This window comes from Pongo pygmaeus, chromosome 5, assembly GCF_028885625.2.
Source record: "Pongo pygmaeus isolate AG05252 chromosome 5, NHGRI_mPonPyg2-v2.0_pri, whole genome shotgun sequence".
NCBI lineage: Eukaryota > Metazoa > Chordata > Mammalia > Primates > Hominidae > Pongo > Pongo pygmaeus.
This window is the reverse complement of record NC_072378.2, coordinates 58,194,463-58,208,257: the sequence shown is the minus strand read 5'-3', so window position 1 is coordinate 58,208,257 and position 13,795 is coordinate 58,194,463. Positions and strand designations below refer to the sequence as shown.

Sequence of the window (13,795 nt, the reverse complement as noted above, 5' to 3'; positions counted from 1 at the left end):
CCACAGCTCATAAAAGATGTTTCAATGAGCATTGACACTAACTCTCCAGTTTTCATGTTCCATTCTGAAAGAACCAGAGCACTTTATGAGGTCCTCTTGCATATTGCAATAATACCAAAGAACAGTTTTCCAAAGGTCAGAGGAAACCAAATCAAGGGTCCATTCTGATGCTGGGGCCAGAAGATTCCTAATTCTGTTTTAGAAAAATATCAAACATTTTGAACAATCATATCAAAGACATTTAAAAACACAATTTTTATTTGAAGAAAAAACTCCTATAAAGATCTAAGAATATTATACAAATGGCAGTATGACTTAGTTTTTAATGCCAGTATTTCCAGATAAAGTACAAAATGTCAAGTGTAACAATCCACTTACTGTTCTAATCTAGTTCATCGGTAATTAAAAGGCTAAGAAAAAGTGAGTAGTAGATGGGCACGGTGGCTCACGCCTGTAATCCCAGCACTTTGGGAGTCCAAGGCAAGCGGATCACGAGGTCAGGAGTTCAAGACCAGCCTGGCCAACATGGTGAAACCCCATCATGTCTACTAAAAATGCAAAAATTAGCTGGGCATGGTGGTGAGTGTCTGTAATCCCAGCTACTCGGGAGGCTGAGGCAGGAGAATTGCTTGAACCCGGCATGTGGAGGTTACAGTGAGCCGAGATTGCAACACTACACTCCAGCCTGGGTGACAGAGCAAGACTCCGTCTCAAAAAAAAAACAAAACAAAGAAAGAAAAAGTGAGTAGTAGTGACATCAAACTACAATATTTTGGTAATTCGTATTTTTAAACTCTATATATTTTTAAACTTTTTTTTTTTTTGAGACAGAGTCTCACTCTGTCACCCAGGCTGGAGGGCAGTGGCGCAATCTCGGCTCACTACAACCTCCACCTCCCGGGTTCAAGTGATTCTCCGGCCTCAGCTCTCAAGTAGCCAGGATTACAGATGCGCACCATGACACCCAGCTAATTTTTGAATTTTTAATAGAGATGGGGTTTTGCCATGTTGGCCAGACTGTTCTTAAACTCCTGGCCTCAAGCAACCCACCAGCCTCGGTCTCCAAAAGTGCTAGGATTAGAGGTGTGAGCCACCATGCCTGGCCTCTCTTTATTTTTAACTATTCCCTATCAGTTGAATAAAGTCCACCAGTAAGAATATTACAGTTTTTAAAAATAGGCTGGGTGTGGTGGCTCACACCTGTAATCCCAGCACTTTGGGAGGCCAGGGCAGGTGGATTGCTTAAGTCCAGGAGTTCAAGACCAGCCTAGGCAACACGGAGAAACCCTGTCTCTAATAAAAATACAAAAAATTAGCCAGGCATGGTGGCACATGCCTGTAGTCCCAGCTACTTGGGGGGCTGAGGCGGGAGGTTCACTTGAGTCGGGGAGGTCGAGGCTGCAGTGAGTCCTGACCATGCCACTGCACTCCAGCCTGGGTGACAGAATGAGACCCTATCTTAAAAAAAAAAAAACAAAAAAAAAAGCAATGCAGTTTTCATCTTCACAAAAAGTTCATATTTGTATTTGCTAAGTTTGCCAAAAGCATTAATTATACTTCATCTACTATTTCATCCTCAAGATGAATTACTGATTTTTTTTCTTTTCTGTAAGAGAATTCTGGTAAAGTACCTCACCAAAGACATCCTTGCAGTTGAGGAGCAAAAAGCAAATAAGGTGATACTTTTCTGATTTAATCAGTGATGGAACATAGATGATACAGAACACTGGTGGGAAATACTATAGGTATGTCTATTTATAACACATACATATACAAAAATAGAACTCTCTTTTTTTTATACACACATAACATTTTATAACTTTGAGCGACACTTCCTTCCCTCTTGCCAATACTCTTAATATTTCCAGCCAGCTGCAAATTCCTCTCTCTTTTGCTTCAATGCCTGCCAACGAGGTTCAGATGATTACCTGGCAGCAGAATGCAGCCACCTGCCCATCTTTGGCTTTGGTGAGCAGAGCGCTGTACAGCTAGGTATGCTGCACTCACCAATTAGATATGTGGCTAATCTAATTCAAGGTAATGTTTTGTCTTATTTAAAAGTGATAACAAGCTTGCCTCTTCCTAAAAAAACTCCACCTTTCAAAACTAGACTAGGCTGATATTTTTCCACTCCATTTCTAACCTTCCCATATTTCAAAGGTGAAAGAAAAATGTGGTGGAGATGCCAAGTCTTGCACATTTTTGAACATACAACTTTGCTCCCATTTCTCACACACTCAGCACAGCTTAGCCTGCTGCTGCCTTGCCATGACCTTCACTTACTGGAAGATCAGGCCAAGTTTCCCTCTCTTGAAGACGTACTTTCATTTCTTTAAAACATTATATGTCAAGAATTTTTCTGACCCTTTATTATCTATAAACAAAGTTATCCGAGTCAATTCTACCTCTAAATGTCATTAAAATCTACCCTTTTCTCTCCATTTTTGAAGCCTTCATCATTTTCTTTTTTATTGGAAAGCTTCTTGATTTATACTTTCTTCACTCAAGATAGCTGCCACATTGCCACCAGAGTACCTTTTCTAAAAGCCAAATCTAATCCTGGCATGGCTGGGGCACAAACTTTTCATCATGATTCAAAGGCTCCTACCCTGTCCTACCTGGCCACTGGATCCTCATACTCTGGTCCAGCTTCTCCTACAGTGTGCTCTTTGGAACTTTAGCTCACAAAATCCTAGTGATGATTGGGGGTTTTCTTGTCTAATAACTTGTTTAACTGGCTTTAATCCACAATTACCTAAGTTTCTTTATGGCAGAACTTAATAGGGTAACGTTTCTCAAACTAATTTGTCCCCAGAATCCATTTTTCATAGATCTCTCAGGACTAGGGTTCCTCAAAACACACCAAACAACCTCATTTAAATTAATAGAGTCACCTCCACAAGTCTCATTCTTCTCTCTTATCCTGCCATAGTTTTATTTCACTACACTTACTTGTTTACCTGCGATATATGGTTTGGCTCTATCCTCACCCAAATCTCATCTTGAACTGTAGCTCCCGTAATTCCCACATGTCATGGGAGGGACCTGGTGGGAGATAACTGAATCATGTGGGCGGTTTCCCCCATACTGTTCTCGTGGTAGTGAGTAAGTCTCAGGAGATCTGATGATGGTTTTGTAGGGGAAACCCCTTTCACTTGGATCTCATTCTCTCTCTTGTCTGCTGCTATGTAAGACGTGCCTCTCACCTCCTTCCACCATGATTGTGAGGCCTCCTACGCCACATGGGAACTGTGAGTCCATTAATCCTTTTTTCTTTATAAAGTACCAAGTCCTGGGCATGTCTTTATCAGCAGCATGAAAACAGACTAATACAGTCTGTCTCCCCCACTGGAATATCAGCTCCATGAAGGTAGAAGTCTCACTAGTTTTAGTCATCATTATATTCCCAATGTCTTGAACAGTAAATGGAATACAATCATCACGCAATTATTATTTGTTGATGTTGAATGAATGCTGCTCCTTTTGCCTAATCCGCCTTACATCAGGCACAGGGGAAACTCCTACTCAACTTTCAAACCCACTTAAAATGTCATTTCCTATATGAAGCATCTCCCTCTTCAACAGAAGATCTTTCCCCTCTGACACTTTGAATATATTTTTATAAAAGCATTTAGCATACTTTATAACAGTTAATTATTAAAGCACTTATCATACTCTATTGAAGTTAGGTACCAATAAAAGGATTGTTGAGAAGCAATTTAAACTGCTACCCAAAATACTGATTTTCTTAGTGCACATTAATACCAACATTTTGGATTAAAGGATTTAAGCTCTTAGGGAACATTAACAACTAAGTAAACTTAGAAAGCAAGGAGGGAAGGAAAGAGAAGGAAGAAGAGAGGAAAGATAATGAGGGGGAAGGGAGGACAAACAAGAAGACACATGTAAAGCCTGCTTAGAGATACGGAGAAACGTATTGTCAAACCTCAGTTCCATGGTTCAGTTACTAATTATTACTGTGCTTTGAGTATTCTATTTTTTGGCCTAATATAAAAGCAAGCCACTTCAGAATCACTATGCTCTATGATCTTTATGAAAATAATGAAAGATATTTATACTGATTTTATAATTACTTTAGAAGATTATGCTTATTAAAAGATGTATCGTGTACTGATTTAATAATTACTTTAGATTATGCTTATTAAAAGATGTATCGTATCTCCTGGATACGCTATTGAAAACAGAAGCTAATGTTAAAATCTGTCACTTAAGAATTAAGAAGTAAAAATAATCATATAAATTCAGAGATAGAAACTTTAACAAGAAATACATTGCAAATTGATGGTAAACACCACCAAGAAGAATGAAATGACTTAAAGCTACCCAGTCTAAAAATCTAAACTACTTGCTTTATGAAATGAATTTACTTAACTTTCTGGGTACCTTAAGCTTGCTTCTTCAAAAGAAGCCAGGATGCCTCTGGGAGTATACTCTATAAAACTGATCAAGAAATAGAGTTAAGTTACAATAGTTTTATGACTATAGGTAGTTAGGTTTGACTTTACAAAAATATCCTAAGTGACAGTATCATATGTGACTGAATAAAATTCTTCCATAGGTATTAGTAATTTTTCATGTAATGAATACATAATAAATATAGAAAGATGTGTAACTATATAAACAGAGTAAGGATGTTTTCCATTTGAATGCAATTTTAATGAATATAAGTTTTAATAGGCTTAGCTAACAATGACATATGTTACTTGACTTTCAAAGTGATTTTTCTTTGAACCACCTTGAACATTAAATCTTCAAGCAACCATTTATCTTCAGTCTATAAGAAAGGAAGGATATACACAGAAATCAAGTAATAAAGCCAAAAGTATAACCATGGCCTGGTGACACCAATTCTAATGCTCAACTTCCCATCTTTTCCTTAATGCAGTTCTGAGTTTTACCAAGAACATTACACATTTTCAACTACAACACTAACAAAAGCTAAGTGCAGTAATCAAACTACTGTTCTCAAAAATCAGAAGAGATACTCCTGAAGATGAAATAGATACAAAAGCTGCCCTTAAAAGCAGTTACTTTCCATAAAGTAATTGACAGACTGAATACTATCATCCACTGGTAAGTCCCCCTTACCTAAGAAAATCATAGGAGTTTTTAGGTAGCTCAGATTTATAGGAACATTAAGTAAAGAGTCATTGAAATTTATCTTTGTCATAAAATCTTCTTGACAAAGAGTTACTTTTAAGTCTTTTAAATTGTCCCTTTTGAAAGATTTCTCCATTAAAAGGCATTTGCCAGTTTCAGATTTAATATGGTCACTAACTTCTTGAGAATTTTTGACTGTGAAAAACAGAGGTTAACCAACCTCTCAAGAAGCAATAAGAGCATACATTTTTTCATATTTCATGGTTTTAATTCACTCTTAAGTTTCTTAGAAGCACCAATTAGATTTGTTTTAAAAATCATTAATAGTTCAGTGAAAATTCTAAAACACATTTCCTTCCTCTATTAAAAAAACTAAAATCAGAAATAAAAAGAGAGTTTTAAAAACATTAGTGTAGAAATACATTTGTAAATAATGTATCATTTCAATCAAAATCTTGAAAAATGAATAGCCTTATGTATACTTACTTATGGGCCAACATGTAAAAGTAAGTATTGGTTGTAATAGGTCTAACACAATTGTACAGCAGAAGCAAACATTAAAATACACTGTAGAAACAGAACCTAATCACTCGAATACTCAACATTCTCAAGTGCTCAATACTTAAAAGCAGTGCTCTCAACAGAAATATGACATATCTGTAATTTTAGATTTTCTATAACCACAATTAAAACAGTAAAAATAAGCAATTACTTTCAGTAATATATTTTATTCAAAGCAATACATCTAAAATATTGTCATTTCAAAATGTAATCAATATAAAAATATTACTGAGATATTTCGTAATGCTTTTTTTCGATACTATTATAACTCTGTGAAACTTGGTGTACATTTTGCTACAGCCAGTGGTATACTGGAGCTAACACAAACTGGCTGTAATCCCAGCTACTTGGGAGGCTTAGGCAGGAGAATTGCTTGAACCCAGGAGGCAGAGGTTGCAGTGAGCCGAGATCATGCCACGGCACCCCAGCCTGGGCGACAGAGTAAGACTCCATCTCAAAAAAGAAAAAAGAAAAAAAAAAACTGTCATCCAAGATTCATAAGGAAAAAGTAAGAGATTCCCAAATAAACAAATGCTGAGGGAGTCTGTTGTTAGTAGACCGGCATGCCCAACAAGAAATGCTAGCGTAAATCCTTCAGGCAAAAAGAGAAGATCACTACAAAGTAACTCAAAGCCATTCAAAAAGAATGAACACAAGCTAAGGTAACTATATAGGTATTAAAAATCCAGTATTATTGTGTTTTTGATTTGTAACTCTTCTTTTTTCTCAAATGATTTAAAAGACAGATGCATAAAACAGTAATTATAAGTTAATGGGCACACAATGTATGAAGATGTAATTTGTGACGACAATATAAGGGGGAGGGACAGAGCTATATAGAAGTGGAGTTTTTGTATATAATAGATGCTAAGTTGATATTAAAAATTGTTATACATATAAAAGGTTATAGTCCCCAGGATAACCACTAAGAAAGTAATGGGAAAAAATACACCAAAAAAAAAGTGATGGGAATAAAAATGGTTCTATGGTACTATGGTCTGAATGTGTCCCCTCCAAAGTTCAGGTGCTGCAAATCTGCTAGTATTAAGAGGTGGAACCTTTAAGACATGATGAGGCCATGAGGGCTCATTCCTCATTAATAGAACTAAGGCCCTTACAAAGAAAAAAAGCAGCAGCAGCTTCAGGTGGCATTTGGCTAGCTTGTGTTCTTGTCCTTCTGCAATGTGAAGACTGAACAAGAAAGTCTGCATCAGATCAGAAATAGCCTCCTCAACCTCGGACTTCTCAGCCTCTATAACTGTGAGAAATAAATTTCTTTCATTTATAAATTAGCTGGTCTGTGGTATCCTGTTATAGCAGCACAAAACAGACTAAGTACACTACCAAAAAAAATTTTAATGCAAAAGAAGGTACTAATGGAGAAACTGAGGGATAAAAAAGACATGACATCATTGAAAGCAATGAGCAAAATGCCTGACATGGCAGCTCCTGTCTGTAATGCTGTTGCTTTAAAGTTTGCTTCGTCTGATATAAGAACAGCTACCCCTACTTGCTTTCGGTGTCCATTTGCATGAAATGCCTTTTTCCACACCTTTACTTTAAGTTTATGTGAGTCCTTATGTGTTAGGTTAGTCTCCTGAAGGCAGCAGATTGTTGGTTGGTGAGTTCTTATGCATTCTGCAGTTCTGTACCTTTTAAATGGAGCATTTAGGCCATTTACATTCAATGTTAGTATTGAAATGTGAGGTACCTTTGCATTCATCATGCTCTTGGTTGCCTGCATACTTTGATTTTTTGTTTTTTAACTTGTATTTTTATTTTACAGGTCCTGTGAGATTTATGCTTTAAAGATATTCTGTTTTGATGTGTTTCCTGGATTTGTTTCAAGATTTAGAGCTCCTTTTAGCAGTTCTTCTAGTGGTAGCTTAGTAATGGCGAATTCTCTCAGCATTTGTTTGTCTGAAAACGACTGTATCTTTCCTTCATATGTGGTGCTTAGTTTCACTGGATACAAAATTCTTGGCTGATGTTTGTTTTGTTTGAGGAGGCTGTAGATAGGGCCCTAATCCCTTCTAGCTTGTAGGGTTTCTGCTGAGAAATCTGTTGTTAATCTGTTAGGTTTTCCTTTATAGGTTACCTAGTGCTTCTGTCTCACAGCTCTTAAGAGTCGTTCCTTCATCTTAACTTTGGATAACCTGGTGACAATGTGCCTAGGCGAAGATCTTTTTGTAATGAATTTCTTGGGTGTTCTTTGTCCTTTTTTTTGAGAGGGAGTCTCACTCTGTCACCCAAGTTGGAGTGCAGTGGCATGATCTCGGCTCACTGCAACCTCAGCCTCCCAGGTTCAAGCGATTCTCCTGCCTCAGCCTCCTAAGTAGCTGGGACTACAGGCGTGTGCCACCACGCCCAGCTAATTTTTTGCATTTTTAGTAGAGATGGGATTTCACTGTGTTAGCCAGAAAGGTCTCGATCTCCTGACCTCATGATCTGCCTGCTTCAGCCTCCCAAAGTGCTGGGATTACAGGTGTGAGCCACCGCGCCTGGCCCTGTGCTTCTTATATTTGCATGTCTAGGTCTCTAACAAAGCTGGGGAAGTTTTCCTCAATTATTCCCCCAAATATGTTTTCCAAGCTTTTAGAATTGTCTTCTTCCTCAGGAATACCGATTATTCTTAGGTTTGGTAGTTTAACGTAATCCCAAACTTCTTAGAGGCTTTGTTCATATTTTCTTATTCTTTTTTCTCTGTCTTTGTTGGATTGGGTTAATTCCAACACCTTGTCTTCAAGCACTGAATTTCTTTCTTCTACTTGTTCAATTCTATTGCTGAGACTTTCCAGAGCATTTTGCATTTCTAAAAGTGTATCCAAAGTTTCCTGAATTTTGTATTGTTTTTTCTTTTAGCTATCTATTTCATTGAGTATTTCTCTCTTCACTCCCTGTGTCATTTTTTGAATTTCCTTGCATTGGGCTTTGCCTTTCCCTGGTTCTCCCTGATTAGCTTAATAACTAACCTACTGAATTCCTTTTCAGTTATATCAGGGATTTCTTCTTGGTTTGATCTATTGCTGGTGAACTAGTATGATTTTTAGGGGGTGTTGATGAGCCTTGTTCTGTCATATTACTAGGTTTGGTTTTCTGGTTCCATCACATTTGGGTAGGCTCTGTCAGAGGGAAGGTCTGGGGCTGAATGCTGTTGTTCAGATTCTAGTGCACAGGGCGTTCCCTTGATGTAGTATTCTCCCCTTTTCCTGTGGTTGTGGCTTTCTGTGAGCCGAACTGCAATGATTGTTGTCTCTCTTCTGGGTTTAACCATCCAGTGAGTCTACCTGGCACCATGCTAGTACTAGGGGTTTCTGCACAGTCCTGTGATGTGAACTGTCTATGGGTCTCTCAACCACAGATACCAGTGCCTGTTCCCCATTGGAGGCGGCAGAAAGTGCAATGAACTCCATGAGGGTTCTTAGTTTTGGTGACTTAATGCTCTATTTTTGTGCTGGTTGGCCTCCTGCCAAGAGGTGGCGCTTTCCAGAGAGCATCAGCAGTAGAAGTGCAGAGGGATCGGCAGTGGGTGGGGCCCTAGAATTCCCAAGATTATACGTCCTTTGTCTTATGCTACCTGGGTGGGTAGGGAAGGACTGTCAGGTGGGGGCAGGGCTAGGCGTGTCTGAGCTCAGACTCCCCTTGGGTGGGTCTTGCTGCGGCTGCTGTGGGGGACGGGGTGAGATTCCCAGGTCACTGGAGTTGTGCACCTAGGAGGATTATGGCTGCCTCTGCTGAGTCATGCAGGTTGTCAAGGAAGTCGGGGAAAGCCAACAGTCACAGGCCTCACCCAGCTCCCATGCAAACTGAAGGGCTGGTCTCACTCCCACCATACCCCCTACAACAGCCCCAGATCTGTTTCCAGGTGGAAGGCGGGCTTGAAAACTTGCCCGAGGCTTTCACCTCCCAGAGTATTTGGGGTGTCTCCCGGGTCCTGCAGGAGCAGTCTGCTTCCTTCCGAGAGTCTGAGGGTCCTCTCAGGATTGGTGGTTTGTTCTTGCAGTTGATCTGGAGCTAAAATTCACAATTTAAGCCTCTACATGCTGCTCTGTCTGGAGCTGCAATCTAGTCCTGCCTCCCATCTGCCATGATCCCTCTTTATATACAATCTACAGATTCAATGCAATCCCTATCAAAGTTCTAATGGCTGTTTTTGCAGAAATAAAAATGTTGATCCTCAAATTCATATGGAATTGCAAGGAGCTCCAGATAGCCAAAATAATATTGAAAAAGAACAAAATTGGAAGATTCCATGCTTCCTGATTTCAAAACTCAATACAAGGTACAGAAATCAAAACAGTGTGGTACTGGCTGGCATAAGGCAGACATATAGACCAATACAGTAGAAATTGAGATTTCAGAAATTATCCCATACATCTATGTCCAATTGAGTTTTGACAAGGGTGCAAGACCATCAATGGGGAAATTGTCTCTTCAAGAAATAGTGTTAGAAAACTGGATATTCACAAGCAAAAGAATGAAGATAAACCCCTACATCATACTATCTACAAAAATTAACTCAAAAGGGATCAATGACCTAAATATAAAAGCTAGAGCTATAAAACTTTCATACAAAGCCATAGATGTCAATATTCACAACCTTCAATTTGACTGTAGATAATTATGACACTAAAAGCACAAGTAACAAAAGAAAACAAACTTCATCAAAATTAAAATCTTTTGTCCACCAATAGACATTAAGAAGTTGTTGACAAGAAAACCTACAGGAGAACATATTTGCAAATTATGTATCTATCTGATAAGAGTCTTGTATCCAAAATATATTAAGAACTCTTAAACTCAACAAAAAGACAACCCAATTCAAAAACAGACAAAGGAATTGGATAGACATTTCTTCAAAGAAGATGTACAAATGGCCAAAAAGTATATAAAAAGATGCTCAACATCATTAGTCATTAGAAAAATGCAAATCAAAACCACAATGAGATATCACTGCATACTTAAAAGGATGGTGTTATGAAATGAATTGTGTCCCTCAAATAAAGATATGTTGAAGTCCTAACTCCCACTACCTAAAAATGTGATCTTATTTGGAAATAGGGTATTTACAGAGGTAATCAAAATGAGGTCATTAAGGTAAGCCCTAATCCAATATTACTGGTGTCCTCCTAAAAAGAGGAAACTAGACAAAGAATGCACAGAGCAAAGATGGTGAGAAGACATACAGGGAGGAAGCCATGTGAAAATAAAGATAGAGTTTGGAGTGATGCATCTACAAGTCAAAGATTGCCAACAAACCACCAGAAGCTGGGAAAAACGTGGGAACAGGTTCTCCCTCACAGCTCTCAGAAGGAACTAACCTGCCAACACCTTGACTGCTGGCTTCCAAAACTGTGAGATAAATTTTTAAAGTCACCCAGTTGGTGGAAACAACCCAGTGTCCATCAAAGGACGAATGAATAAACAAAATGTGGTACATACATACAATGGAGTATTATTCAGCCATTAGAAAGAACAAAACACAAATGAACCTTGTAAACATGCTATATGAAGTAAGCCAGACAGTGTATGATGCTATTTTACGAAATGTTCAGAATAGGTAAATCCATAGAGATAGAAAGCAGATTATTGGTTTCTAGGGGCGGCAGGAAGTGACTGTTTAATAGGTATGAGGTTTTCTTTGGGGGTGATGAAAAGGTTTGGAACTTGATAGAAATAGTAGCTGTAAAATATTGTGAATGTACTAAATGCATTGAATTGTAAACTTTAAAATAGTTATTTGTATGTTATGTGACTTTCACCTCAATAAAAAAAGCAAACAGATCTTTTGAAAATCTGTTACCATATATAATTTACATTTTCTGAATTATTCTCATCTTTATTTCAATTTGTCAGTGTTTCAAAAATGCGTTATACATTTTCTTAAGTTTAGGTACATAAGAATTACCATTCACTTCACAGTGATGGCTTTCCATGAAAGAAGAAACCAAAAAGAATTTCAACTGGATTTAAAATAGAAAAATACTACAGAGAATCAGAACAATGTATCGTAAGAAACTTCAGCTTCACTGTCAGGCATAGGTATGAATTCTGGCCTGATCTTATATTACTTCTATGGTTCTGAGCAGTTTCTTGCCTTCTCCAAACCTCAGCTTTCTCATCTGTAAAATAAGGATAATGTAGTGGTAGGAATCAAACGAGATACAGTTTATTTGTGTAAAGCCTCCATCACAATGCTTTGCACAAGCAGGCCAAAAACAAAACAAACTACCGTGGCTTCAAATTGTTCTATTTCCAGAGACAGATCAAGCACACCCCTCATTACTACATAATAAGAAAGAAAAACTATTAAGGAGTAATAGCATTCAGAGATTACAATAAAAGATGTTAACTTCATTGTGGCATATATTACAATGAACTACCACTTTTAGATTAGTCTGTAGGCAGCAATTATTGTTTATTTATTAAGCTCTGTGAGAATTTAAAGATATGCCACAAATGATTCAGTATAACAAAGAGACAGTTTTCCTATAAACTTTATGTATTTATTGTTTGCTAATTTTTGGAGAGATGGAGTCTTGCTGTGTCTTCCAGGATGGAGTACAGTGGCACAATTATAGCTCACTGTAACAATTACTAGGCTCAAGCAAGCTTCCTGCTTCAGCCTCCCAAACAGCTAGAACTACAGGTGTGCACCACCACAACTGTTATTTTTATTACTTTTTTAAAGGCAGGGTCTACCTATGTTGCCCAGGGTGGTCTCCAACTCCTGGCTTCAAGCAATCCTCTCACCTCGGCCTTCCAAAGTGCTGGGATCACAGGTGTGAGCCACTGTGGCCAGCCCCAATTTTTCTATTAAAATAGGACATAGCACACCGTTATAAGCCCATGAAACAAAGTACAATTTGAAAATTTCATGTGCATCTTTCCACAATAGAAAAAACTTACTTCTTCTGAGAAACAAACCATTACCAATGAGAGCTTTTACTGTCAATATTTTGAACATATATTCTCTTCTCTTTTTTTTTTTTTTTTTTTGAGACAGGGTCTCACTCTGTGGCCCGGGCTGGAGTGCAGTGGCATGATCATGGTTCACTCAATCCCCATGGGCTCAAGCAATCCAGCAATCCTCCCACCTCAGCCTCCTGCATAGCTGACACTATAGGCACATGCCTCCACGCCTGACTAATTTTTGTATTTTTCTTGTAGAGACTGGGTTTTGCCATGTTACCCAGGCTGGTCTCGAGCTCCGGGCTCAAGCAACCTACAGGCCTTGGCTTCCCAAAGTGCTGGGATTCAGGCATGAGCCACCGCACCCAGCTCTAAAATTTCTGTATCTCAAAATATAAATATTTCTATCATAAAATTGCAGGTTTTTAAAGGAAAAGCTGAAGTGGAAAATAAAAGCTAAAAACAAAAGTGTTTTTAGAATAATTAGAAACTTCAGACATCTAACTTAGGCAGAAACTATTGATAGATGGATACGATACCCAAACTAACAAAACATTGAAAGGATTTTTTAACTCACTGCCAATTTTGAAAAGAAATTAATGAAAGTATTGAGATTAAAATGTACACACACAGATATATATAGATATATAGATATATAGATATATCTATATATATCTATATTTGAGACAGACTCTCGCTCTGTTGCCCAGGCTGGAGTGCAGTGGCGCGATCTCCGCGCACTGCAAGCTCCGCCTCCCAGGTTCACACCATTCTCCTGCCTCAGCCTCCCAAGTAGCTGGGACTACAGGGGCCCGCTAGCACGCCTGGCTAATTTTTTGTATTATTAGTAGAGATGGGGTTTCATCGTGTTAGCCAGGATGGTCTCGATATCCTGACCTTGTGATCCGCCCACCTCGGCCTCCCAAAGTGCTGGGATTATAGGTGTGAGCCACCGCGCCCTGCCAACATACACCAATATTTTAAGGAGAAAAAGCTGAGGTGCCAATAAGAAATGACCAATATAGATTGTATATCTATATATATTATTCACTGGTCATCAGCTGTGTATTCCTGAGAAATAATTTTCCGGTAGTCTTAAATTTCTGAACATTTTGCAAATAGAGGTAACAATGGCTTTTACTCCAGACCATTTTTTCAAAGATGTTCATGTAACACAATGGTCTCCAACCTTTTTGGAACC

At 38.3% G+C, this 13,795-nt stretch overlaps 1 protein-coding gene across 2 annotated transcripts in view; it reads right to left on the bottom strand.

Annotated features, from left to right (window-relative positions):
• Nucleotides 1-13,795, bottom strand: part of PRIM2 (DNA primase subunit 2) — a 315,402-nt gene that overhangs the window by 18,435 nt on the left and 283,172 nt on the right. The gene's annotated exons all lie outside the window — the stretch shown is intronic.